The sequence below is a fragment of the Equus caballus genome, chromosome 5 (genome assembly GCF_041296265.1).
Source record: "Equus caballus isolate H_3958 breed thoroughbred chromosome 5, TB-T2T, whole genome shotgun sequence".
NCBI classification, from domain to species: Eukaryota; Metazoa; Chordata; class Mammalia; order Perissodactyla; family Equidae; genus Equus; species Equus caballus.
In genome coordinates, this window is record NC_091688.1 from 58,730,122 (window position 1) to 58,754,714 (window position 24,593).

General features: G+C 43.2%; 1 protein-coding gene and 1 long non-coding RNA gene across 4 annotated transcripts in view; one reads left to right on the forward strand and one right to left on the reverse strand.

Moving 5' to 3' along the window:
- The first annotated feature begins 14,539 nt into the window (after nucleotides 1-14,539).
- Nucleotides 14,540-24,593, forward strand: part of NGF (nerve growth factor) — a 149,788-nt gene continuing 139,734 nt past the window's right edge. The window contains exons 1-5 of one of the 3 annotated variants that reach the window (XM_070267177.1): nucleotides 14,602-14,800; nucleotides 19,984-20,063; nucleotides 20,702-20,786; nucleotides 21,636-22,368; nucleotides 23,720-23,869. The gene's annotated coding sequence lies outside the window, so the exon portion shown is untranslated. Of the gene's footprint in view, nucleotides 14,801-19,983; nucleotides 20,064-20,701; nucleotides 20,787-21,635; nucleotides 22,369-23,719; nucleotides 23,870-24,593 lie in introns of all 3 variants that reach the window. The other 2 variants (XM_070267176.1, XM_070267179.1) reach the window with 2 other exon arrangements.
- On the reverse strand, nucleotides 14,887-20,149 carry LOC138924106 (uncharacterized). The gene is made up of 4 exons (XR_011438748.1): nucleotides 20,010-20,149; nucleotides 18,918-19,014; nucleotides 17,541-17,637; nucleotides 14,887-16,288 (listed from the first exon to the last, which is right to left on the reverse strand). It is a non-coding gene; the product is annotated as an uncharacterized lncRNA (long non-coding RNA).

Consider the following 24,593-nt stretch of genomic DNA (forward strand, 5'->3'; position numbering starts at 1 on the left):
AAAAAAAAAAAAAAAAAAAAAAACCGCACACACAGAGAAAAGAAAAAGAGAGAATTTTTGGCTTCCTCACTAGTTTAAAAATTATACCATGACATCTATTGCTTCCATTATCCAAAAATGTCAGTTTGGAGCTGGCTGGCCTCTTTCTTTACAGCCAGCCCACCCCCTCCACAAAGTCTTCCCATACTGATCTAATCAGCAGTGAGCTCTTGTGTCTGGAAGTCCCACTGTACCTTCTGCCCCTACCAGGAGAGACCCTGGACAGGATTTGACCAGAGGAGAAGAGTGTCTTTTGGCACTTCCAGCCTCTCTCTTTATAGGGCCTATAAAAGATCATGAAGTGTAAATGACTATTTCCAGTGGTATTAACGTTTTTATCGTAATCTTTCATAGTCTTTAGGTTCCCTCTAGGATTCCATTTCATTGAAGAAAGTACGTTTTAGTTAAATCTTGTAATGTGAATTGGTAATTAATCATCTTTATCTTCTTCACAATGAAGGAGGAGAACAATGCTTGATCCAAAGGAAGAAATCTTCAGTCACAGAGTTTCAGAAGCACCCTGGTGTGGAAGAATTATTTTGGCTGGGGAAGAATATTACAATAGTGATTTGGTTACTGTAACAAAGGCCAAGATGGTAGTAACTTAACGAAGAGAGAGAATTCTTTCTTTCTCACGTGAACTTCAAGCATGGGCAGCTAGGCCTAACACGGTAGGTCACAGTGTCAGGGATTAAGGATCTTTCTACGTTATTGCTCTGCCATCTTCAAAATTTGCTTCCACCTGTGGTCCAGGAAGCCTGTCCCAGCTCCAGCCACCATATCCACACTACCTGGGAGAGGAGAAGGAAGGGGCCGGCCTATGCTTTTTAGTGGCCCAAACTGGAGGCTGCACAAGTTGCCTTTTATCATATTCCATCTTCTAGAACCTTGTCAAAGGGCCATACCTAGTTGCAAGAGAGTCTGGGAAATGGAGTCTCCAATTTGGTTAGCCATGTGTCCAGGCAACACTCTTTTACCACAGAGGACGCAAAGGACAGATATCGGGTGACAACTTGCAGTCTCTGCCACAGGAGGCCTTCCTGCTGCCTTTCAGTTCACACTCCTTGAGTGACTGTTCACTCTGACTACAGCCAGTTTTTTATCTTTATAAAGAGTTTATCATCTGACCTTCAAACACGTCCGTGGACAATCTCTGCGAATGTTTCCACCATTTGTTCCACTGCCTCTCTTAGAGACCTCATTGATATTATTGGGGCGTTATTACCTTCTTTTCCCACTCCTAGACTGGCCACCAAGTCCTGTTGCTTCTACTTCAGCATTACCTTCCGCATCTGGCCTCTTCTCTCGCTCTGTACCACCACTGTCTTAGTACAGGGTTTCAACATTTCATCTCATTCCTTCTGTTACTAATTTATTCAATAAGTAGTTATTGAGCACCTACTCTGTAGTAATAATGCTGGTGCTGGAGATAAAAAGATGATCCTTGCCCTTCAGTAGCTCATGGTGTAACAGGGGAGACAAAACCAAAAGAAACCAGTTACTCACGTAACTAGAGGGTGAGGCACAAACTCCCGAAACCTACTATTTCTTCTCCAGACCACTAACCCACCTAATTCTGATGCATTCTCTTCACTGCTCCAGAGTTACAGTCCTAAAAAAGAAGTCTGATTCTGTCCCTATTCTCTGTTTCAAATCACCTCTCACCTACCCCCCACCCACCCATTGTAATTAATATAAAGGAGGTATGGGTGAGCCTCAAGGTTTCAACAAGTGATGTGGCATGAGCATCCACCAACCAACAGAAAAACCCATGCTGGTGTGGGTGGGTGAGGTAGCCCTGCAGGGAACATTCCTGCCCTTTGGCCCCAAACTCCTGTCTCCCCAAGCCGCGCGTGCTCTGGATGTTCTGAACTGCTGTCTGCTCTCCTAACAAGCCATGCTCTTCCACGACGCTGCATTTTGCCCATGCTGTTCCTTCTGATAAGAAGGTTCTCACTCCCTTCCTGGAAAATTTCCTTCCTCCTATCTGCTCCCTCCCTTCCTGATGGCTTGATATCCCTGATATTTCTTGAACAATTTCTACTTTCAGGCACTGTTCCAAGCACTTTGCATCATGTAAAAGCTCATTTGATCCTCACAACTATTTGGTAAGAGTACTATTATCATTTCCACTTCAAAGATGAGGAATCAAAGCCATGAGAGGTTAAATAAATTGTCCCTGCTCACCCAGCTCAAATGTCATTTTCTCTGTGAAAACGTTCCAGATATATCTGTCAGAGTTGGTTGCTTCTTGCTTTGTGTTTCCTTAACATTTTGTACCTGTTTCTATTACTTACCTCATTATATCATAAATCATCTGTTTACATATCTCCCTTCCTCGGTAGTAGAAGATTCAGTCACCAGGGCCTGGCACAGCACTTGGCTTGAGATGGGCATTCAGTAAAAGCCACTGTATGTGGAAGGAGTGAATAAACTCTAAGTAAAGCCTTCTGACCTTCGTGGTTCCTCATACCACCTTTTCATTAACAATCTCAATAATTCCCTTAAAGAGTCTTTTTTGTTTTTTGGTATTTCTCTAGCCAGGATGACTTTACCTGAAAGAAGAGGAGGTAACCACCAATATAGCATGAACTCAGGAGCTCTGGGACAACATAATACCTGAAAAATAAATTCCTACCTCCTGCTTACCTAGAAGCATTCTGGCCAGAGTAAGGGCTCTTTGATTTCAGGCTTTAACTGCTGTTGGGATGCAAATCTACCTTAAATCACTGAACCATAGCTGTTAGTCTGCATGTACCTGTCACGTGGATGAATGGTTGGCGAGGAAGCTCTGCCATAGGACTGGTGGGGCAGGACAGGAGATCATTGCATGCCCACCCTGGGGAAAGGTGAGGAAGTGAGAAGAACGTGGAGGGGAAGATCAGGGCGATACTCACCAATCCAGAGCCTGGCGATGGAGGGAAGTGCGTTCATCAGACTGTCTTCCTCCTGTCCCACATTCTTCTAGGATCTGTGCCTCTGCCCAGCACTGTCTTTATGAAGGTATTTAAAGCAGGAATAAAGATCCAGCCACTGCCAACTTTCTCATGACCTAGAATCTCAATACAGCTCTCTTCCTAACCTTGGCAGTCTTTCTACCTCGGTTTTTAAAATGTTTAAAATGGGTAGCCAACGTGAATGCTATATTTTCACATAATAAGATGGGAAAGAGATGATCCAGAGTGCTCATTAACGATGAGAAGCTCCTCCAAGGAGATGTTGAACGCTATCCCTGATGGGATCTTTGGACCCTCTGAGATCCTGCACAGCGCCTGGCCCACGGCAACACCAGTCTTGCTTCCCTCTGACCAGCCATCCCCCAAGCCAATCAACAAGAAAATGAGGGACGAAGTAGAACTGTATCACTTTTTAAGATGGGACTGCACACTCACACAGACACACACACACACTCCCCAGTATAACTGAAGTAACCATAATTTTGTATCTTCACACCTAATATAAATCACAAGCTCTTTTCCTTTTTATAATCTTCACAATGATAATCGTAAATGGCTAACTATTCTACCCAGAAGATGTACTATAACTGAATAAGCTATTCCCTGAGAGCTGAGCATTTAGGCTGTTAACACTTTTTTAGGGTTATAACTTTTATAATTATAACTACACAACTTTTTAATTTTCTACTATGAAAAATTTCAAACACATAGAAAAATAGAGTACAACAATAAGTCCCCTAAAATTTATTACCTAGATTTAGCAATAATTAACATTTGCAATATTTGTACCTATTTTTGTGAAGATGTTTAAAAATAAATTACAGATATCATGACATTTCACTGCTAAATACTTCAGTTTGCATCTCTAACAATAAGGACATTTCTTAATGTCAATATTAGTATCACTCCTAACAAAATTAACATTATTCCTTGATATCATCTAATACCTGGTCAATGTCCAAAGTTCCCAGTAGTCCTCAGAACGTCTTTTTAGTGTTCGTTTGCTCAGACCTAAATCCAAACAAGGGCCATGCATTGCATTTGGTGGTTATGGCTCTTGAGTCTCTTGTAACCTAGAATCTTCCCTCCATTCACAATTTTTGTCTATTCCATTGACTTGTTGAGGAAACTGGGTCAGTTTTCAATTAGAATTCTCTACCTTCTGGATTGCTTCCTGGGAATATCATTAAACATATTATCCTAATTCATGCATTTAAATTAAAAGTTTGATCTCAACCACATTTTTGGTAAAAAATATTTCATAGGGGGCCAGCTGGGTGGCCTGGTGGTTAACTTCAGTGTGCTCTGCTTTGGTGGCCCAGGTTTCGTTCCCAGGCATGGATCTACACCATTCATCTGTCAGTGGCCATGCTGTGGCAGCAGCTCACACACAAAAAGGAAGATTGGCAGCAGATGTTAGCTCAGGGCAAATCTTCCTCACCAAAAAAAACAAAGAAAATCATTAGATCATATTTCAAGTTGCATCAGAATGTACATAATATAAAATTTTTCCACCAAAAGTGAAGATAAGATTAGCTGATCAGTGAGTTTAAGTGGTGACAGCCTGATCTGTCCCTTTTAAAGTTGTATTTTTTTCCCCTTTAGACCAGCAAGTAATCAGTGGGGTGATGTTCTACCCTCCTCCAAATATCCAGTTCCCCTTCTGTCTTCTCCCTAATGGTTTTAGCATCCATTGCTGAACATTACCAAAATCAAATACCTCGTTAGGAGTTGTAAAACGTCAGTTTCTATTTCTATCACTTCCTCTCTGTTTATTTGCTGAAATTCTATTGAGCTTCTCTTTCTATTTATTAATGGAAATTCTTCCGTAAAGAAGAGCTTCCCCTTATTAATAGGGCTATTTAGTGATCCTGTGTTCCAGTTAATATTGCTGTATAGCAAACCACCCCAGACTTAGAGGTGTCAAACAAGAATTTTATTATGTTTGTGGATTCTGCGGGTGAGAAATTCAGACAGGGCACAGTGGGGATGACATGTCTCTCTTCTGTGATGTCTGGGCCTCAACTGGAAAGACTCTAAGGCTGGGATGACTCAACAACTGGATATTTGAGTGATCTGGAAGCTCTTTCACTCATACGTGTCTCTTGGGCCAGAATGACTTGAGTATTGAGCTCAGCTTGGACCGTTAACCAGAGCCTCTACAAATGGACTATCCTTGTAGCTTGGGCTTTCTCACAGTGTAGTGGCCTTAGGGGACTTGCACTGTTTTGCTTAGATGGTGAGGGCTCCAGAATGAGTGTCCCAGCAGACACGGCAGGAGCTGAATTGCCTTTTATGACCTATCCTTGGAAATCACAAAGCATCACTTTTGCCATCGTCTGTTCGTCAAAGCAGTCACAATCCTGCCCAGATTCCCGGGCAGTGGACAGAGACCCCACCTCTTGATGGGAGGGTGGAATAGTCACATTGCAGAAGAGCATATGGGATGGGAGATAGTGTGGCCATCTCTGGAAATACAATTTGCCACAACCTAAAATATAGTTCCTACAGGAAGGGAAAATAAATATCTCATTCTACCTGTTTAATTACCAATAAGTAAGAAACCAGTGTAATAGATATCTTGAATGGTAACAAATTAAAGTGTTTTTCTGAGAGGTGAGTGTGAGGCTTTCTCATTTTTGACTAACAGTATTAGCACATTGATTTTTTTTAATAGTCAATGTGTTTTTATCTATTCTGTTTGATACACAAATTGTTCTAACTTTGGCTTAGGGAGCCCCTTCAAACTGGCTTCTGTGTCATTTTGATTGTAGACTATTAACCTCCGATAGCGTCATTGTTTCTGGTGTGACAAGATGTGTCCGGCTCATATTATACATTCCTAGCCCCACTTCTGGAATAGCCATTTCTCCTAGGAGCTCCATTCCTTTTGATGGACAATGATATTTAGAAACCAGATCTTGACACTATAGACGTTCATTAATAGGGCTGGTGTTTCTTCCCAGGCTTCTCAGTGGACAGAGCAAAGACAGAGCTTTAAATTCTTAAAAAAAAAAAAAAAAAAAAAAGCATGTATATATGTGTATCTTTTAAAGACTAAGTTTGTACTAATATTTCTAATTCAAATTTAAATATCATAGGATATTTACCTAATAGTTCTGATTTTATACTTCTATGTCTTTTTCCTTACACTATTTTGCAATATAAATCTTACACTGTAAAACTCTTAGAAAACGGAAAATAGCTTAAAATGACAATGCAAATATAATTTCAAACGATAAGCGTAACTAAAAGTAAAGTTTAAGACTTTTTTGAAGTTTTTGTTGTTGTTATGCTTGTTTTACTTGCTTTTAAGTTTTGTTGCTAGAATATATCACAGTAAGCTTGAATATTAAATGATCTATGTGCAATAAGTGAATGAATGTTCAAAGCATACTCAGATGAATCTTGCTTCCTTCCTCCCCTATCCCTGCATTCCTTCTCATCCTGTAGGTAACCATTTTTATTAGATTTTAATTTAGACTTCCACTGTTTCTTTTAAAATATAAACAAATATGCATGCATATGTATAAGAATGTTTGCCTTTATATCCTCTCCTCTCCTTACACAGATACATCATTTGCATTTTCCGCACCTTGCTCTTTTTACCTGCCAGCATATCCTGGAGACCTCGCCACAAAACTACTCGAACTCTTCCTCAGCTTCTTCCTGGCTGTGTGGACTCCACTCTGTGGGTTTACTGTAGTTTATTTAATCAGTCCCATGATGATGGAGATTCAGATTGATTCCAATCTTTTTATTTCAAATAAGGCCATAATTAATGACTTTGCGCATATGCTATTTTGTATTTATTCTTGTGTTACTGTACCTTTGGCATAGATTCCTAGAACTAGGATTGCCAGGACCAGGGATCACTGCATCTGTAATTTTGCTGGATGTTGCCAACCCCTCCACAGGGCTCTGCTACTGCCTTGCTAAGAGGGGTGAGGGGGTTGCCGGTTCCCCGTAGCCTCGTCCCCAGAACACTTTATCAAACATTTGGATTTTTGCCAATTTCATAGGCAAGAAATGATATCTCCACGTACCATTATTTTGTGTTTCTCTTATTATGAATCTGCCTGAGCAGCTTTAATATGTTTAAAGACCATTTTTATTTCCTTTTATGAATCTTGTCTGTTCATGTCTTTGGCTCATTTTTCTATTGAGCTGTCGATCTTTTTCTTCTTCTAATATCTAGGAGTGCTGTTTCACCACACAAAAATTTGCTTTTCCTTTTGATCTAGTTGACTTGATCAATATTTCTGTATGTTGATTCTAGATTCAAGCCATAATTAGACAAATTTTTCTCATTCTCAGGTTGTAGGAATTCATACATTATTTCTCCACTATTTTTACTTAACAAACAATTTGACAATTCCTCTATAAAGGTGGAAAACTTTCACTATCATAGGTAATATATTTATGAAAATCTTCATGCATAAGGCTTTTTTATCTCCCTGAGTTTCAGATTACTTCCTTAGGATAGAGGCCCATAAGGGAATTTCTGGGTCAAAGAGCTCAACACATTTTAAAGATCTTGATACGTAATTCCAAAAGAGCAATAAGCCTTAATACCATAGCAAATTTAATTGATAACAAATTCTGAGCCTTGATTATGGACAAAGTGTTCAATCTGCTTATGAGTTTTCATAATTCAGAGCATGTGCTGTAATTGTGGCAAAATTCCTTTGGGGTGCACCTGCGTAGCCAGAACGTCCCTCTATCTCACCAGCTATATGGGTATAAACGGGCTCTTGTTACCCACTTACACCTTAAATGGCTGACCTGGTTTGCCCATTTTTGTGCCATTCAGTTCTTATATCAAAGCCTCCCCAGTTTTTGCGGCGGGGGGGTGGGGGGGGTCACTGACTGTCTTTTGAGGAGCAAGGGTTCTTCCTCTCTGACCACCTTGTGTGTGTCCTCTGCCCAGGGGCCCCTTGAGAGGTGCCTCACCATTGCCACAAGGGGAAGTGTCCTCTGTGGGAATGCCACATCCCTGGGCTGCCTCCCTGCTGCTCCCCCATTCACCTGACAGCTCTGTTCCCCTTGACCTCAGGGCATGGAAGCTGTGCTCTGTCCTTGACAGAGATGAGGAGAATTTATACCTCCCCTGATCTGTCACCAGAACCCTTAATGGCTCTGCTGGTGCTGTAGGATAGCAAGTGCCTTGGGAAAACCATCCCTTCATTCCCATCTGCCTTGCTCATCCTCTCCATCGCCGTGTCTGTCCATTGAGGGGGCTGCGAACCCATCACCAAGCTCATCCAGTCTTCCTGGCTCCCATGCATATAAACTCACACAATAAATGTGGGGAGCTGGGTCAGGGTAGGGAGCATGATTCACAGCTGTGTCTGATACGACAGACTGAACCCAAATTTTCCTGCTCTGTTTAGTATTTGGTATGATGGATGTGGGGACCATATAGGAAGACCATCATTTATTCAACGAACAAGGATTTACTAAGTTACATTCTAATGGAGAGAGACAGATAATTAACAAATGTGTAAATCACGTTACAGCAGAGAGTTACTAGTTCTGTAAAGAAAACTAAGTCAGGGTAAGGGGATAAAGAGTGATGGGGAGGATGTGGCTATTTTAGATGGGGTTAAGGAAAGCCTCCAGAGGAGATGATGAGAGACAGACAGAGAGACGCGGATCTCTAGGAGACAGCACATGCAAAGAACATTAGTGAGATGAAAATGAGTTTGGCACACTGAAGGAGCAGCAAGCAGCCTGGTGGCGTGGGCAGAGTAGGGGAGGGAGAGAGGGGTTGGAGATGGGGTCAAAAAGGGGTCTGGGGGACGGCCAGGTGACACAGCAGTTAAGTTCGCACATTCCATTTCGGTGGCCCGGGTTTGCTAGTTCGGATCCCAGGTGTGGACCGATACACCACTTGTCAAGCTATGCTGTGGCAGGCATCCCACATGAAATAGAGGAAGATGGGCACAGATGTTAGCTCAGGGCCAGTCTTCCTCAGCAAAAGAGGAGGATTGGCAGCAGATGTTAGCTCAGGCCTAATCTTCCTCAAAAAAGAACAAAAAAAAGGGATCCAGGGATGGGTCACATTGGCCTTGGAAGTGAGCAATGTGGATTTTGTTGCACATGTGATGAGAAGTCTCTGAAGGGTTTGGGCAGCAGAACGATTATCCTAATTTACTTTGAAATAATATTATTGTAGTTACTGCATAGTGGACAGTGTGAAGAGGGACAAGGGTGGCCAGGGAGACCAGTGAAGAGATTCTCGTAGTGGCCTGGACTAGATTTTCTGGTACAATTCAAATTTAAAGCATTTAAAGCATTTGAAGCAAGTTTGAAACATTTTATCTGCTTTCCTCTTGGTACTTTAAGAAGTTGTTAATTTATTCAACCAATATCTACTGGGCACCTACCATGTGCCAGGCATAGTTCTAGGAGCTGGGAATACATCAATAAACAATACAAATAAAAATAAAAGTCTGCCTTCATGGAGCTTTTGATCTTGGAGGCAGGGGGAGACACAATGTAACTAAATAAATCATATATTATGTTAGATAGGGAAAAGTGGCAAGATAAAAATTAAACAAAGAGGAGGTTAGGGAGTATGTGTATGTGTGTGGGGTGAGGCGGTGGGGGTTAGCTGTTGGGAAGCATGCAAATTTTAGATGAGATGACCAGGGAAGGCCTCACTAAGAACATGCTTTCAGTAAAGACCTGAAGGAGGTGAGGGACTTGTCAGACCCTACAACTCTAGTTCTTATTTAGAAAATGTGGTCATTCATGTATTCATTCAATGAGTGTGCATTGAACCCCTACTGTGTTGGGGGCTGGGTACGTAAATGTGGGTAAAATCATATGTTCTCTGCCTGTATGAAGCTTACAGTTCTGGTGGAGAGAAAGAATTATCAAATAATTGCAAAAATAAGTGTAAAATTACAACTGTAACATATGCTAAGTTGAGGTTCATGGTTCTATGACAGCATAGCATAGAGGGATTTGGACCCAATCAAAGTCAGGGAAGACTTCGTTGAGCTGAGATCTAAAGGATGAATAGGCACGAGTTAACAAAGAGTGATGGACAACGGCTCCTTCTAGATGGAGTAGACTGTCAAGGTCATCTGGTGGGAGGGAACATGACATACAAGGACTCAAAGGCCTAGGTGGTTGATTGGGGGTCATGGTAAATTTCTGGGTTCAAGATACAGAATGAGGAAGTTGTTGATGTGCAAGCCTTGTTTTTTGTTTTTGTCTTTAGTATGAGATTTGTAAATTTGTCTCCTTTCTACACATGAACAAGAGACTTCTCTACTGAAGAGTCAGACCTGGGAAATCACAAGAAGAGCAAATAATTCCATTATCTCTGAAATTAGGACTTATTCTGGCAAAATTTTAGAGATTAATACCACCCAAGACACGAGGACTTAATTTTCCTGGTGGGGTGTGGTGAGGGTGAACGAGGGCCAATGGGAAAGGTGGTTGATTGCAAATTTGTAGGATAGGGAGAGGATGGTTATTTACTTTGGGTGTTAGCCTTTTTAAAAACTGCTTTTCATTTGTTTATAAGAATGTGAGTTTAATGAAAGGTTAGAGGAGTCTTGCTATGTGGATGACAAGGTCCTAGCCCTGAACTTACTAGCCTTTTAGTATCCTAGGAGACAGGGATGATTGGGCAATCACTTCCTGTTTGTTTCACATATTTGGTATAAATTTGAAATATTACAACGTAACATACAAGCTCATGAAATAAAACAAAAGCTGTATTTTAAAAAATAGCCCAACTCTTCATTTATTTCACATACATTTCACTGTTTTTTCAACTTATTTTTTAATCTCTTATTTTAGTGAGATACTATACAGCCCTCAGTATGTAAAATAGGTAAAAGTGGGGCTGCTTTAGTGGCAGAGATGGGGGAGTCATGATGCCCATCCCTTTGGCCGTCTCCCTGCCCTAGTCGTGACCTCTAGGCCCCAACATGGCGACCTAAGGCTCTGCCAAACACATTTTGAAAACCCAGGTCTAATTGATCCCTTTTACCACCTTATAAAGCTACTGGGTGATTTGGTGTACAAAATAATTCACCCTGCCTGCAGCCACTGAAACTTAATTTCTCTTCTAAATTGACTTCTATGGACATCTCCCAGCACTTCCTGGGACACCTCTTGATCCATTTCATCCGGGAAGCACTGAGATTCCTTTCCAGCTCCCACTTGGTCAGACTTGCACATGGCCCTGCTTCCCCCAAACTGGCTCTTGATCACCATTCCCTTGCCTCCTGCCTGCTGGCAGCCCACAACCACTGGGTATTGAGGGAAGAATTGTGAAAAACTTTGAAATGAGCAAAAATGATGACAGCTTGTCCTATCTAGGGCACACGTGCAAGTTATCCCTACCTCTCACTGTCTTTGAGCTTCTTTTAAAATTCTGTAAATGGTAGAATACTGATAGTAATGCAAATAACTCTTGTCCATAGAAACGCAAGTTATGTCTCCTAGAGATTCACTTGATTATTGCCCTGTGGAGATGGACCAGTTTTGAAGTTATTTGTAAATTTATTTCATATTCTTCATGGTCAGTATAGATGTGCACTTTTGGAATTCTCCTTTAATTCTGTTCTTGCATCTTATTGGCTCCCTCTTTAATGAGTTAAAAAATCTTTGACATGTGTTCACTTTGCATTTGTATGAGAATTTTTATTTTTAGCTTAAAGAAATGATCTTTTAACAGGCAGTGACTGATGCGTGCCAAGCCCACTATTAAAGTAGCAGGAGGGCCGCAGAAACCTGCTGTGATGTTGCCAGAAATGATGAGAGAGGACAGAACCAAACTCTTTTCACTGGAAGGAAACATTTTGTTTCTTCCCTCTCTATTCTCCGTCTTGTCTTGTCTTGTCTTGGTAGAAAGTCACTTCCAGTCCCTGCTGGGGCCTCTAGGAGCCTCTCTACCTCACAGTCTATGTAGTCCTCTATGCTCCATCCCTGTCTCTCACCCTAATTATATTTAATTAACGTGCAACACCTGTGAGACCAGACAGACCTGGGCATGTCCAGTGACTGGGGAGCTGACCATCGGAAGTCCATTTGCAGACAACCCAAGCTAAGGGCAGAAAGAAAGAGGCATAATCAACTTTAACCACCAAAAAAAGCATTAATCTTGAGACTGAGGGGCATTCGAGAGAATAATTCAGCGTCTGTCACTCAGATTTATCTCCCAGTCCACCTCCATAAGACTAACGTCTGAGTTCTAGGAAAAAAAGAGGAGCTGAAATTGGAACCCAAACAAGCAATTGAATTAAAACTCTGTAAGACTTGGGGGCAGAGCAGCAGAGCCCACAGAGTGACACTTGGGAGGGACAAGGCCCCAGTCCTCTCCACATCGTCACCCGCTTCCCAGTGGTGGTCCTGAGGGCTCCATTGCCTTAGACAGGAGTGCCCAGGTGAGTCGCAGCCAGGCCCAGAAGGTCACTGTTTGCTGCCACGAGTCACTTGGAAATACTTATGGAGGACTGCAGGATCTGAGCTGTGTATGTGAATGCAACAGGCCAGTGGAATTTGAGTTATTACTGTAACTATGAGCACTACTCACAGTCTGGTCAGACCTAGAAACTTTTTTTCTGTTTTTTGTTCAACAAAAGTTTGTTTTTTGCTTGTGTGTTTTTAAGCTCTTACTGACAAGTAGGTCACTGAATATAGACTTACCCTGGACCAAATCTGCTTTGATGTAACTTATGCCTGGCGGTCCTAGCTCTGCCCTGCCTACTACCGGCTCCCTTAAATGTTTTTGGTAAAACTCCCCGTATTCTTTTATTGCGAAGTGACAAAGACCTGGTTCAAACTGGCTTAAGCATAGGTGGGTGTGTATTGGCTCACATAACTGGAGGGTCAGGGAGCCGAAGTGGGGTGGGACTGGCATTCCAGCCCAGCTGGAACAAACAATGTCATCAGTTCCGCCTCTCCCCATCATCTCTCAGTTCAGGTTATCTCTGTGTTGACTTTATTCTCGGGAAAGATCTCTCCTCATGAGGATCAAAATGGCCTTTGGCAGCTCCAGGCTTTACAGGGCTCCTAGTACTTTTGATCTCAAGAGAGAGACCTTTCCTTCCCAGAATCGACATTTTCCTGAATTCTGATTGGTCTTGCTTGACTACTGCCTACCCTCCACCAGTCAGTGTATCCAGCAGATAAGGTACCCACAGTGGCCAACTGGGTCATGTGCCCACGCACACTTACCCAGGGGAGGTAGTGTCACGTGATTGTCAACCCCTGTGGAGTTTTGTAAACACTGTTTCCTCTGTCCACACTCTAAATGCACCGGTCCACCAGGACCCTGTCCTTGGTGAGCATGGATCCTGCAGCCAAACTGCCTTGCCTTAACTTTTAGCTCCACCACTTACGAGCTGTGTAACTTTGGGCAAATTACTCTGGGCCTTAGTAAACTTATCTGCAAAACTGATGTTGTTGAGAGGATTATCTGAGGTAATACCCGTAAAACGCTTAGTGTCTGGCACATGGAAAGTGCTACGTAAGCATTGACTATTATTATTATTGCTGTGGTTGTTTATCATTATTGTTGTTACCATACCTCCAGAGCCAGCAAAACTTGACAAAGAAGCTAAACTCTATGTATTTGAAAGAAGACTCAGAAAGAAAAAAGCAGCGTAATTCATACTATTATTTAAGCCCTTAAATGTGTCTTTCTCAGAGAGAACATACTGGAACCACTTTTACCAGGAGAGCCATAGGGAAGTTACCACTGCTGCACAGTCAAAGATCAGTAGACAGACCATGTTCTGGTCAGAAAGTTGGGGTTTTAGACTTCAAATAGGATCCCTTCTCATTAAGTGAAGATGAATAGCATTTTCTGCATTCGAGAAAGTATAGATCAGCATTCTGAAAGACTTTGCACGCATCTAGCCCTCATCCTGATTAGTCACGGCACTTAAAAATTTGCGAGAGACAAGCATCCTTTGTGGACTTTTACGTTATAGCTCTCTCTGTTAGACTTTGGTACAACTGTATCAGCTTGGAAATATATAAACCCAATTAAAGTGTGTCTGGCTTTTTAGAAAGCAGCGGGAGATAAGTCCCCTGAGCAGCTTTCTCATTTTATGCTCTTTACCAAAACACTTGACATTTTGCCACCTCATTCCTGGCAGTTAAATCTTTGGTCATGTGGGTGGGTGACCTACAACAAGGTTAAAAGCCCCAGCTGGAGTTGCAAAGTAAGCTCATTTGGAAACAAAACCCACACAGACGTGGGCACGTGTACCTGCTCAGGACCATTGTTCCAAAGATGGGTTTTGGGAGTTACAAGTTCTTGACAGGACATTTGAGGTGACCATCTCACTGTCCCTGTCCATTTCCCTTTTGTGCAATAAAACCAGCAGAAGAGCTCATATTCAAAAGTAGAAAATAAATGAGCTATTTTGGTAACTTCCCCACAACCGAATCCTGCTCATCCCTTCAGATACCTGAGCGTACGGCAGGTCTTCTCCTTGCCCTTCCACCAAGGTGTGACAATTACTTTACAAAGTTTTTCTCTAGGGAGCTACCTTCCAAAACAAGCATTTGTCATTCACTGAGCACCTACAGTGTGAGCAGCCTATTTTAGATGCTCCGTATCTTCTACTACAGTCAGCAACTGACCACGTGAGACAGACAGATGGAAGAGCCCCGGCAGTCCCAGCCCTCGGTTTGAATCTTCCCGGCCTGGGCCCCAGACATGTGGGCAAGCGAGAAGCCTCCAGGAGATTCTAGTTCCCAGCGCTTTAGCCACAACAGTCCACGGTGGGTGGAGCAGAGCGGAGCTGTCTTCCAAGGGCAGACGGAAGGTTCGTGAACAGAGTGAATGTTGCTGTTGTTTTATCCTGCTTGGTCTGGGGTAGTTTGTTACATGGCAGTGGACAATAAGAACAATGAAGATAAAAGCATCTCTTTTATTTATAAGGTTGTTTTGAAGCAATGAGAGAATGTATGTGAAATGCATTGTAAATTTTAAAGTATTATGCAAACACAAAGAGTTATTACAGGAAGGTTCAGGTAACACACAAGCATATCTATGCATATATGAGTGTTGCCAGCTATGTCCCATATGGGAGCTGGATTTCTAGATCTGCTGACCTTGACTGGGGCTTCTCAGAAGCTCCTGATACGGTGAAAAATGAAGACAGGCCAAATAGATTCATAAAAATTATGATATACTTTAAAACTTTTATGGGCCGGCCTGGTGGTACAGTGGTTGAGTTTGCATGTTCTGCTTCAGTGGCCCAGGGTTCGCTGGTTCAGATCCTGGGTGTGGACCTATGCACCGCTTGGCAAGCCATGCTGTAGCAGGTGTCTCACATATAAAGTGGAGGAAGATGGGCACGGATGTTAGCTTAAGGCCAGTCTTCCTCAGCACAAGGAGGAGGATTGACAGTGGATGTTAGCTCAGGGCTAATCTTTCTCAAAAAAAAAAAAATTTACATTTAACAAATCAATATTTTTATTAAAAAATTTATAATTGCGATATCCACAATATGATCAAAGGATTTATAAAAATTGAATTCCCAATGCACTAGAGAAAGGCACAGCTTAAGATGAGACACACATTTAAAGCTGAGTGAGTAACATCTCACTCTGTCAGTATCTCCGTGACTACACAAACTCATCTGGAAACAGCATCAAAGGTCTAATTTGAGGCCATTGTGAATGCGAGTCCTGGACAGTTGGGCTAGGCCTGCGATTGGCCCTGAGTGGGACACTCTGATCTGGTGTGCCCAGTTCCAATGGTCTGATCCTCAGCCCCTGAGTGGCAGTGTGGCCCCCTGAAATCTGGCCTCTCTAGAGCCTCTCCCGCTGCCTTCAGGCTCTGGGCTTCCTCAGCCTCCCCTGCAACCAAGAGAGCTGTCCCTCTGATGCCCAGTGTCTAGGGAGCTAAAAAACCTTTTTTCCTCCTTTTTGCTTACTTTTCTCCCTTCCCAGCCTTCCTCCTAGTAGGCCTCAAAGTTTCCTCTAGGAGCTACTGTTCTCTCTCTTCAGCGTCATTCAGTCTCTTACTATAAACAACAACAGCAACCAGAGCAATTAACATTTGTACAGTAAATTGCAGTTTGCAGAGCATTTTCAGTCATCCTCTTATCTGAGCCTAACGTCAAGTAAATCATTATTATTCTAATGCAGTTATTATTATGCTTTCAAGTTTATATGAGAGGAACAAGGCTGTTAGAGGTGAGTGACTTGTCTCAGATCAAATAACCTGTCAGTGGCGGAGCCTGGATGCAGATACAGGTATCCTGAGTCTGTCTTGCATCTTCTCTCTCTTCTGTCAAGCCTTGTCCCTGTGGGTAGACAGAGTGGCACCTCTTTATACACAAGGAATTATCGTGATGATTGTTGTCATTGTTCACCAGCTTGGGTTCACTCAATGTGCCTTCCTTTTCTTTTCTATGATAACAATTTTGTACTTACAGAATAGAATTATGTAATGGGAACTTACTGGGAATTATTACATATTTTAAACCCCGGTTTACTCATTAGTTCCTAGCTTTTCTATGTTTAAAATATAATAATACAATAATTACTATGGTGACAATAATAGTAAACAACAAAATGTATGTGTTTGGTATTTAACAGTTTGCAGGTACTTTAACATACATTAATGCATTTGATTTCACCAATGCCCAGGAAAATTAAGTAGAGAGCATGCCTATTTTATAGAACTAGCAACTGAACCTCAGAAAGGTAAATGTCTAGTCTGCATTCTTTCAACAAGTCAAAGTTGCCCTGTGACTTGTAGCAAAGGTTTTGGCTTGTTCTGCGCTTCTCCAGTCCCTCCAGCAGAGCATCATGTGGTGGGGGGGTGGGGGGGGGGGGGAGAGAATATCACTTATTCTGGGTCCCAGGGCAGTGCTTCTGAAAAGTTGTCATGCAAGGACACCACCTGGAGAGCTGTCAAAACTCAGATTCTTGAGCCCACCCACCGTGATTCAGAGGTCTGGGAGGGGGCCTGACCATCTGCATTTCTAACAAGCTTCCAGCTTATATTGCTATTTCCTGTCTGTGGACAATACTTGCAATAGAGTTGATAGAGAGAAAGTGACTCATCCTTCAAACCTGAGTTCCATCATCTCTGAAGGGGTTTAATAGTATTATCTACCTCACAGGGTAATAATGAAGTAAGGTGAGTAAAAGGCCTTTTTAAACTATTAAAGGCTACTCATATTGTTATTATTGTACGCTGCTTATAAAGTCTAATGCAAAATATACTTGAAAGTTGAAAGATGATGTCAAAAGCCTTCTTACCCAGCTCCCATGGATGTTATTCAGGTAATATTCTAGGTGCCTGGAATCCAGGCATTTGTGCAACATGGCGGTATTGGTGAAGCAAGAACCCACTCCATTCAACTCGTCAATATGAATTTCTAGATGGGGTTCCATTCTAAATTCAATCCTAGCTAAGGACACCTTCTCCCCAGTGATAAAGGGTGTTTCAGCACAGCTGGTTTCCCCTTCCTCACATGGGGAGCACTAACAAGGGATGTGCAGAAAAAGGGGAGAGAAAGGAACTGGAAATCCCCCATCCTCACCCACCGCCAGCCTGGGCTTCTCTTTTCACGCCAGCCTTGGTCAAATAGCCAGACTGCAGAGCAGATTTTTTCTTCTCTTGCTTACTCTAGTACAGGAATTACTGGAGATTGGAGAGAGCCAACAAGAGGTCAGTGAGAGGGAGAAAGAGCCAGGGCAAAGGGTCCCTCGAACCACATGCTGGTTCATCAACCTCTCAGTGAGAGAAAATCAACCCCATGAGGATTCATCTATCCCGGAGCTTTGGAGCCAGACCGTGTTGGGTTTCAATCCAGGCCGTGTCACTTATTAGCAGCATGGATTTATGTGCCTTATTTTGCCTCTTTGAGCTGTAGTTTTTTTACTGTAAAAGAAGATTAATAATATCCCAGTCCTCAGTGCAGTCAGTAAATAACAGCTATTATTACTATTATTATTCACTCAACAAGGATTTATTGTACATGTTCTATGTACCAAAGAATATGTCAGGCACTGTCGATACAGAGATAAATACAACATCATGCCTGTCCTGGAGAAACCTACAGTCCAGTGTGCAAGACAGCAAGTAGTACAACACATGTTACAGGTGCTGTTCTCAATCGTGTACAAAGCATGCTACCAGGAAGGGAAATCGACAGAGAGTGGTAGGCGTGCTCTCCCCTGCAACTAGCAGCCTTCTGATTCCTCACGCCTTCCCTTCCATGTACTCTCCCAGTCCTGAGGAGGCAGATTAAGACATCCACAGTTTAAAAGACAGCCCTGAATAATTGTCTAGGTCAGTCTTCCCTAAGCATCCCTAATCTGCCGCCCAACTGAGCCCTCGCCAACCAAAATCAACATCCACTGGGGTGAATTTACACTATCCACTCGGCATGCTCTTCCACACAAGGCATTTCATTCAGGTTTGGAAAGTTACAGGCTGACGCAGCTCTGGAGGTTTGTTTGACTTTTTTTTTTTCAAATGTTTCATTTCTTTCCTTTTAGGATCTGTGCCCTAGTTGTTCTGGGAAACTTGTGACCTCTCTGTGTTTTTAATTAGAAGATGTCATTTTTCCATGGTAACCTATCTTGATGTCCTAAATAGAGAATCTGTAAAATCAGTTTCCCTATGAAGGGCCAAGCAATTAGAATGGGAGGCTGCCCAAGGAACGCCAGTCCCCAGGCCTGGTGGCTCCACCACTGGGGAAGGTCCCCCATGCAGAGAAACACCACCAGGGTCTCCTGCTGCAATAGACTTGCACCATAGTGGTCCCAGCCATGAACTCTCTTGGCCTGGACTCATAAAACCCAGTTCTTGACAGTTGTGGGGAGGAATTTGCGCTTTCTGATTGGCATGGGAACAAAACTGTGTCAGCCATGAATTACGGTGTCTCCAGGGCCAATAGCCCATAGGTAATAACTTACAGAAGCCAGAAAAACATTGATGGGAAACAGTTGAAACCAACCCAAGCTCCATGGTGGCCAAATTTGAACCCAGCCTTTCACCACAGCATCTCACCTCCTAAAGAGAATGAACGTCTTCAGGAAATGATGAAGGAAATAGAGAAATGATGTACCACACTTTGCAAGTCAGTGCTGAGGAAACAGTAGTTAAATCATTTGGCAAAAAAGTCATCTGTTTCAAAGAGAATGCCCTAAATTTTGTAATTCTGGTTTTTCTTTCTTTTATTTTTTGAAAGCATCATTTCCATTCTGTAAGGCAGACATGTTGATAAACAAAAGTCGTCCTGACCATGGAGATTATACTGACACGTTTTTAGATGAAGTGTACAGTGATATGCCAAGTCCTTCCCCTCCACTTGATCTACATAGAAGGGCACATGAAAACCCCAAAGTGGTCCACTCATTCAGTGCGCACATGACTGAAAACCCCCTGGGTGCTGGGCACCAATAACACCAGCAAACGCTTGTTGACTGCTTATTATTTTCAGGAACTGTTCATATCCTGTGCATGTATTAATTAAGGGCTCAATAATAATATCAATAGTTTTCCCTTATTGACTGCTTATTATGTGCCAAGATCAATTATAAGTGTCTTTGTCTCTAACTAAATTCGTATTCACTAGTGTTTTCCCCAATTTGCAAATCAGGAAACAGAAGCATAGAGAGATTGGGTGACCTTTCCAAGGTCACAGTCTGGATATGAAACCAGGCAGGACTGGCTCCAGCAGCTGTCCGTACTTGTAATGGCTATAAATACTACTTTCTACTCTGTGTAAGAAAGTGTCTGGAATCAGGAAAGCATATTTGATGCTATGAACTTGTTCTCACCTGAGGACCTTGCCTTGACTGTTCCCCCTGCCTAACCTGCCCTTCCTTATGTCATTGCTTGACCGGCTCCTTCTCATCATTCAGGGTTCAATTCAAATGTACTTCTCGGAAATGCTTTCCCTGACCTCTAAGCCAAAGCATCCCTCCCCGCCCCAAGGGCTAATCACTCTGTCCCATTTTTTTATTTTGCTTCCTTCAGAGTTCTTTTCACTGCCAGGAACTGACCTGTTTCCTTATGTGTTGATTCTCCCCCTGATGAGGATGTCAGCTCCATGACAGGTGAGACGTCCTCTCTGTCACTGCCATATCTCTCGTCTGTAGAATAGTGCCTGGCGCCGCGAGGCACTCAGTGGCTATTGTTAGATACATGACTGGAGCAGACTGGGACTGAATTTGTCTTGAGCACCAATTGTAATGACAGCAGTACCAATTATAACAGTGGCTGCAACCACAACAATTCTAATAGATAATGACGATTCAGTGTTTATGAGTTATATGCTACGCTAAATGTTTCTCATGGATTCCTATGAGGTCGGTATTATTATGGCCTCCATTTTACAGAGAGGAAACTGAGACTCAGAGAGGGTATGTGATGCTGGCATCATCGTGAGGCTGAGAAACCCTCAGGAACACACTTATATGCACAACATGGAAAACATCACGTTATAGTTAGTGAAGCAAAGGGTGCAGCCAGGCAGCGCACACCATGGCAAGTCCCAAAGTCCCCTGGGGCCTCCTTTTCCTTCTCAGTTAGAAAGGGAACGTTGACACTTGATAATTAAGAAGTGCCAGAGTCTAGGATTGAAGCGTGGCACAGGGGACAGAAACCGGGCAGTAGTTTTAGAATACTTGGGTTTGAATTCTGACTTTGTCCCTACCAGTTGCATAAGCCTGGGCAATTTCTTGATCTCTTTCAGCCTCAGTTTCTCCCCCTGTGAAATGGGATAATAGTCCTGATCTGCGCGCTCTGCAGAGGTGCTGTGGGGCGAAGGCAAGGTCAAGGTATGTGAAAGCAGCAAGCACAGTCACTAGTACACAGTCAGCACTCAATAAATCGAGCTTTTCCTCCTCCTTTCCTTTGCTGCAACTCACTCAGTATTTATCCCCCTCAAAGACCCTGTGGTTTCTGGATGTCTGAATTTCATGTCCTCAAATTAAGCCCCAAACTCTCTAGGTCACCTGTGGCCGGATGGCTGTCTTTGACCTCATTAGAAAAAGGATGGCCAGAAAGTAAGAGAAAAAAAAAGACAGACCAGGAAAAAGATTTCAAGGAAGAAAATGGAAACTTTTTTGATAGAGAAACAAAATGTGTGGGAGGAGAGGATATGGCAGGAACCACATAAAAAGAAGAGCCCCACTGTGGAAAAACTGGTGTCAGTCAACAGGCGGTCACTGAGGACACGGTATTGCCTGTGCTCCATCGAGAGACCGTGTACCTGGGAGTGAGTCGCATGAGCTAGCTAACAGCACCTGGAGCCTGTAGGCCTCTTGTCCTCTCCCCAAGCCTGTGAGCAGATGGACACTTTACGGCGGACGCAGGTCCATGGGGGCAGAGGACAGCCTCACCTGGCAGGGGAGCATTGGCTGGAGGCACAAGCCGGGCGGGGGCGAGGATCCTGCCCAGCGTGCCCCCATGGCCCCACGCCACGATCAGCTGCTCTTCAGCTTCTGAATCACCTCTCAGCCCTCTCTATTTCAGGAGACTTTCTTGGGTCGTGAAAGCATGAAGTCAAAAGGTAACATTAGAGGTTGATGAGCAAATCAATTCTCTTACCAATTTCACAGAATGGCTGTGGCAGTTGTTTGGATGAGTATTTAACTTCTTTTTAAGTAGATTTTTATTTTCTGCAGGGAGGGAGATTTGGATAAGACTCGGACTCCCCTGTGACTCAGTGATCCCTTCTCCTGTCATGCACAGAATCCTGGGAACTGCCTAGGTTCCACAGCCCCCTGCCGTCAGAGGGCGAGGACTGCCATGGTGGCACAGTGGGGTGGGCTGGTGGGACTGGCCAGTGGCTCAGAGAGGTGAGGATCTGCAGAAGTGACAGACAGGCCAGCAGGGACCATGCCTGACGCTGACCTACTGCCGCAGTCCTCAGTCTGCGTTTTAGCAGGACCCCACCTCAGGCCATCGGTGTGCACACTCAGGTTTGAGAAGCTCTGAGTGAAAACATTACCACTTCTGCCAAAGAATCCCTGAGATCCCAGGCAGAGAAATTCTCCGATGGAAGCAGCCCATCCAGAGCGATCTCCACGTGCTTGCTGACCACCATTCAATCACGCTGGGGGTTTTCACTACGGAGAATACATCTAATTCTCAAGCTGAACTTCAGTCTTTCCAAAAATTCTGTTTCTCTTCACGTGCCAAGATTTCCCTATGGATTAAGTTAAACGGAGATCAGTAGATCCGAAAAACTGGGTTTCCATCTCGGGTCTGTTTTTCCTGGCTGTGTAAACCTAAGCAAACTCTTATACCCTCAGACTATGGTTTTCTTCTCTGTGGAATGAAGATAATAAGAGCACCTGCTTCAGGAGGGTATAGTAAGGATTAAATTCGAAAATACATGCAAAGTGCTGTCACAAGGTAAGTGTCCAAGAGTTATTGGCTGCTATTATTAAGCAATAATAATATATTATAATTATTCCCAAGTGCTGCCTCCTTACTCATTCATCCCAGGAACACATTTTCACGTTACCACCCTATTGGTAATGCACCGTAGGAATCTGGTAATCCTACTTAACAAAGAATTGATCTTCTGACAGTGTACTCTATGGAGAGAGACATTTATTCCCCAATCCTGAAGGAACATACCAATGAAATTGGATGGCAGTCCCAAGTGTAAAAGATTTTAAAAAACTCATTTCAAATCACTTGCATGGTGCCAAGTTAGGATTTTATCCCATCTAATTTGCAAAAGTGTTTACTTTGTGCCAGTTACTGAGTGATGCACTCTATGAGTAAGATATGGCCCTTGTCCTTGGGCAGGTCACAGGGTAGTTTGGGAGACAGACACATAGACAAGGATGTGGAAGGGCTGAGAACGTGTGCACTAGTGCAGTATGACGAGCTTGCAGGGCACAGACAGAGGAGCAAGGGGAGGGCCTAAGCAGATCCTGGGGCAGAGACAGGGGAAGACTGAATGAAGTTTGAAGTTTGGACAGGTGAAAAGGAAAGAAAAGTGTGTTCTGGGCAGAGGGAATCAAGGCACAACGGATGTGTGTACGACTTACAATAAAGAGGTATTGCTGGGTAGTTAGACCAAAGGCAGAAGTCACACCATGAATGGCTTTAGATTTCACACACAGGAGTTTATTCTGTAGCCAGCAGGTGCTTATGGCTACTGGAGAAGCTAAGCAGCGGAGTGTTGAGGTCAGACTCGAGTTTCTGTAGGATCCCTCCAGTGACCGCAGGAAATGGAGTGGAAGAAGAGATTGGAGATAGCTCTAGCAGAGAACAGATGACGAGAACAGAGAAAAAGGGCAGAACTGAGGAATATTTAGAAGAGAAAATCAATAGGCCTTCGTGATTGTTGGGTATGGAAGTGAGAGAAAAGAAAGTGTCAAAGACGAATCCTGGTGTTCAACACACAGTTGGGTACACGAGGGAGGCAGATACCGATCTTTGTTTGCACACATCCATCCCTCACATCCCGCTTTCCTCCTGCTGGCACCCCAGTGTGTTCAGTTCCAGGCAGAGACCCTTTGAGATTAGAAGAGTGTAGTACCAACCCCTGTGGATGAGCTAGGATGCGTCTAAACAAGTCGTGCCAGTCTCATTCTGGCCACTTAGTCAAATTATGGGCAAGTGACTCATTTATTCTGGCTAATGAAACATAACAAGGGGCTTCTCTTGATGAATAAAAAGACAAGCTAACTGGGGAAATGACCCTTTTCCTGGAAGTGGGCACAACCCCCATAGCCATATCCCCTTGCAGCAGCTGTCTTGTGACCACGGACAGGAGCATGAGGACAAATCCAATACACTGGGATGGTGGAGCAGAAAGTGATGCCTGGTCCCTGATGGCAACTTCGAGCATCTGAACAAATGCTAGTGTCTGATATCTCTGAACCACTTGTGGAGTAAGGTAAAATGTTCTGTTAGCTTTAGGCGTTTGTTTTATTTAGGATAGGATATATTAGGGTAATAGGTTGACCCCAACAGCAATGGCTCAGACATGATAGACATTCATTTCTTGTTTTTGAGTGATCGAGTCTGGCTGCTTCAGGTCAGTGGTGGTAGAAACTTCAAGGACACAAGCTAAAGGCAGCTCTGCTGTTTTCAACATGTGGCATCCAAGGCGGCTCTAGGCGTGGAAGCACAGCTGGCCAGAAGGGGGAAGAGGATAGAGATGCCCTTTGGGAAGGTGTTGCAGGCCAGGCCTGTAAATGGCACACATCATTTCCACTCACATTCCACTCAATCATATGGCCACATCTAACTGCAAGAGAAACTGAGAAATGTAGGATAACCAGGAAACCATATTCCAGCTTCTATGGAAGAGTGGCTTTTGTGAACAGCTAATCATCTCTGCCACCCCACTGTAAGTTGAATTTTATTGTTGTTTCTTGCAACTAAAAGAATTCCTAAGTGATCCAATGAATCTGGAGCTTAGAGGAGACCTTTTGGTGAGTTATATAGAGTTTTTCTTTGACTACAGTATCCATATTTTTCATGACGTATCATATGCAATAGGTAAAACCAAAGGAGTGGATGACATCACCTAGGAAGAATGTAGAAGTGAGAAGAGACACAGAGATAGAGCCCTTTCACCTGTTCACAGAACACATCTAATTCAGAGGAATTCTCAC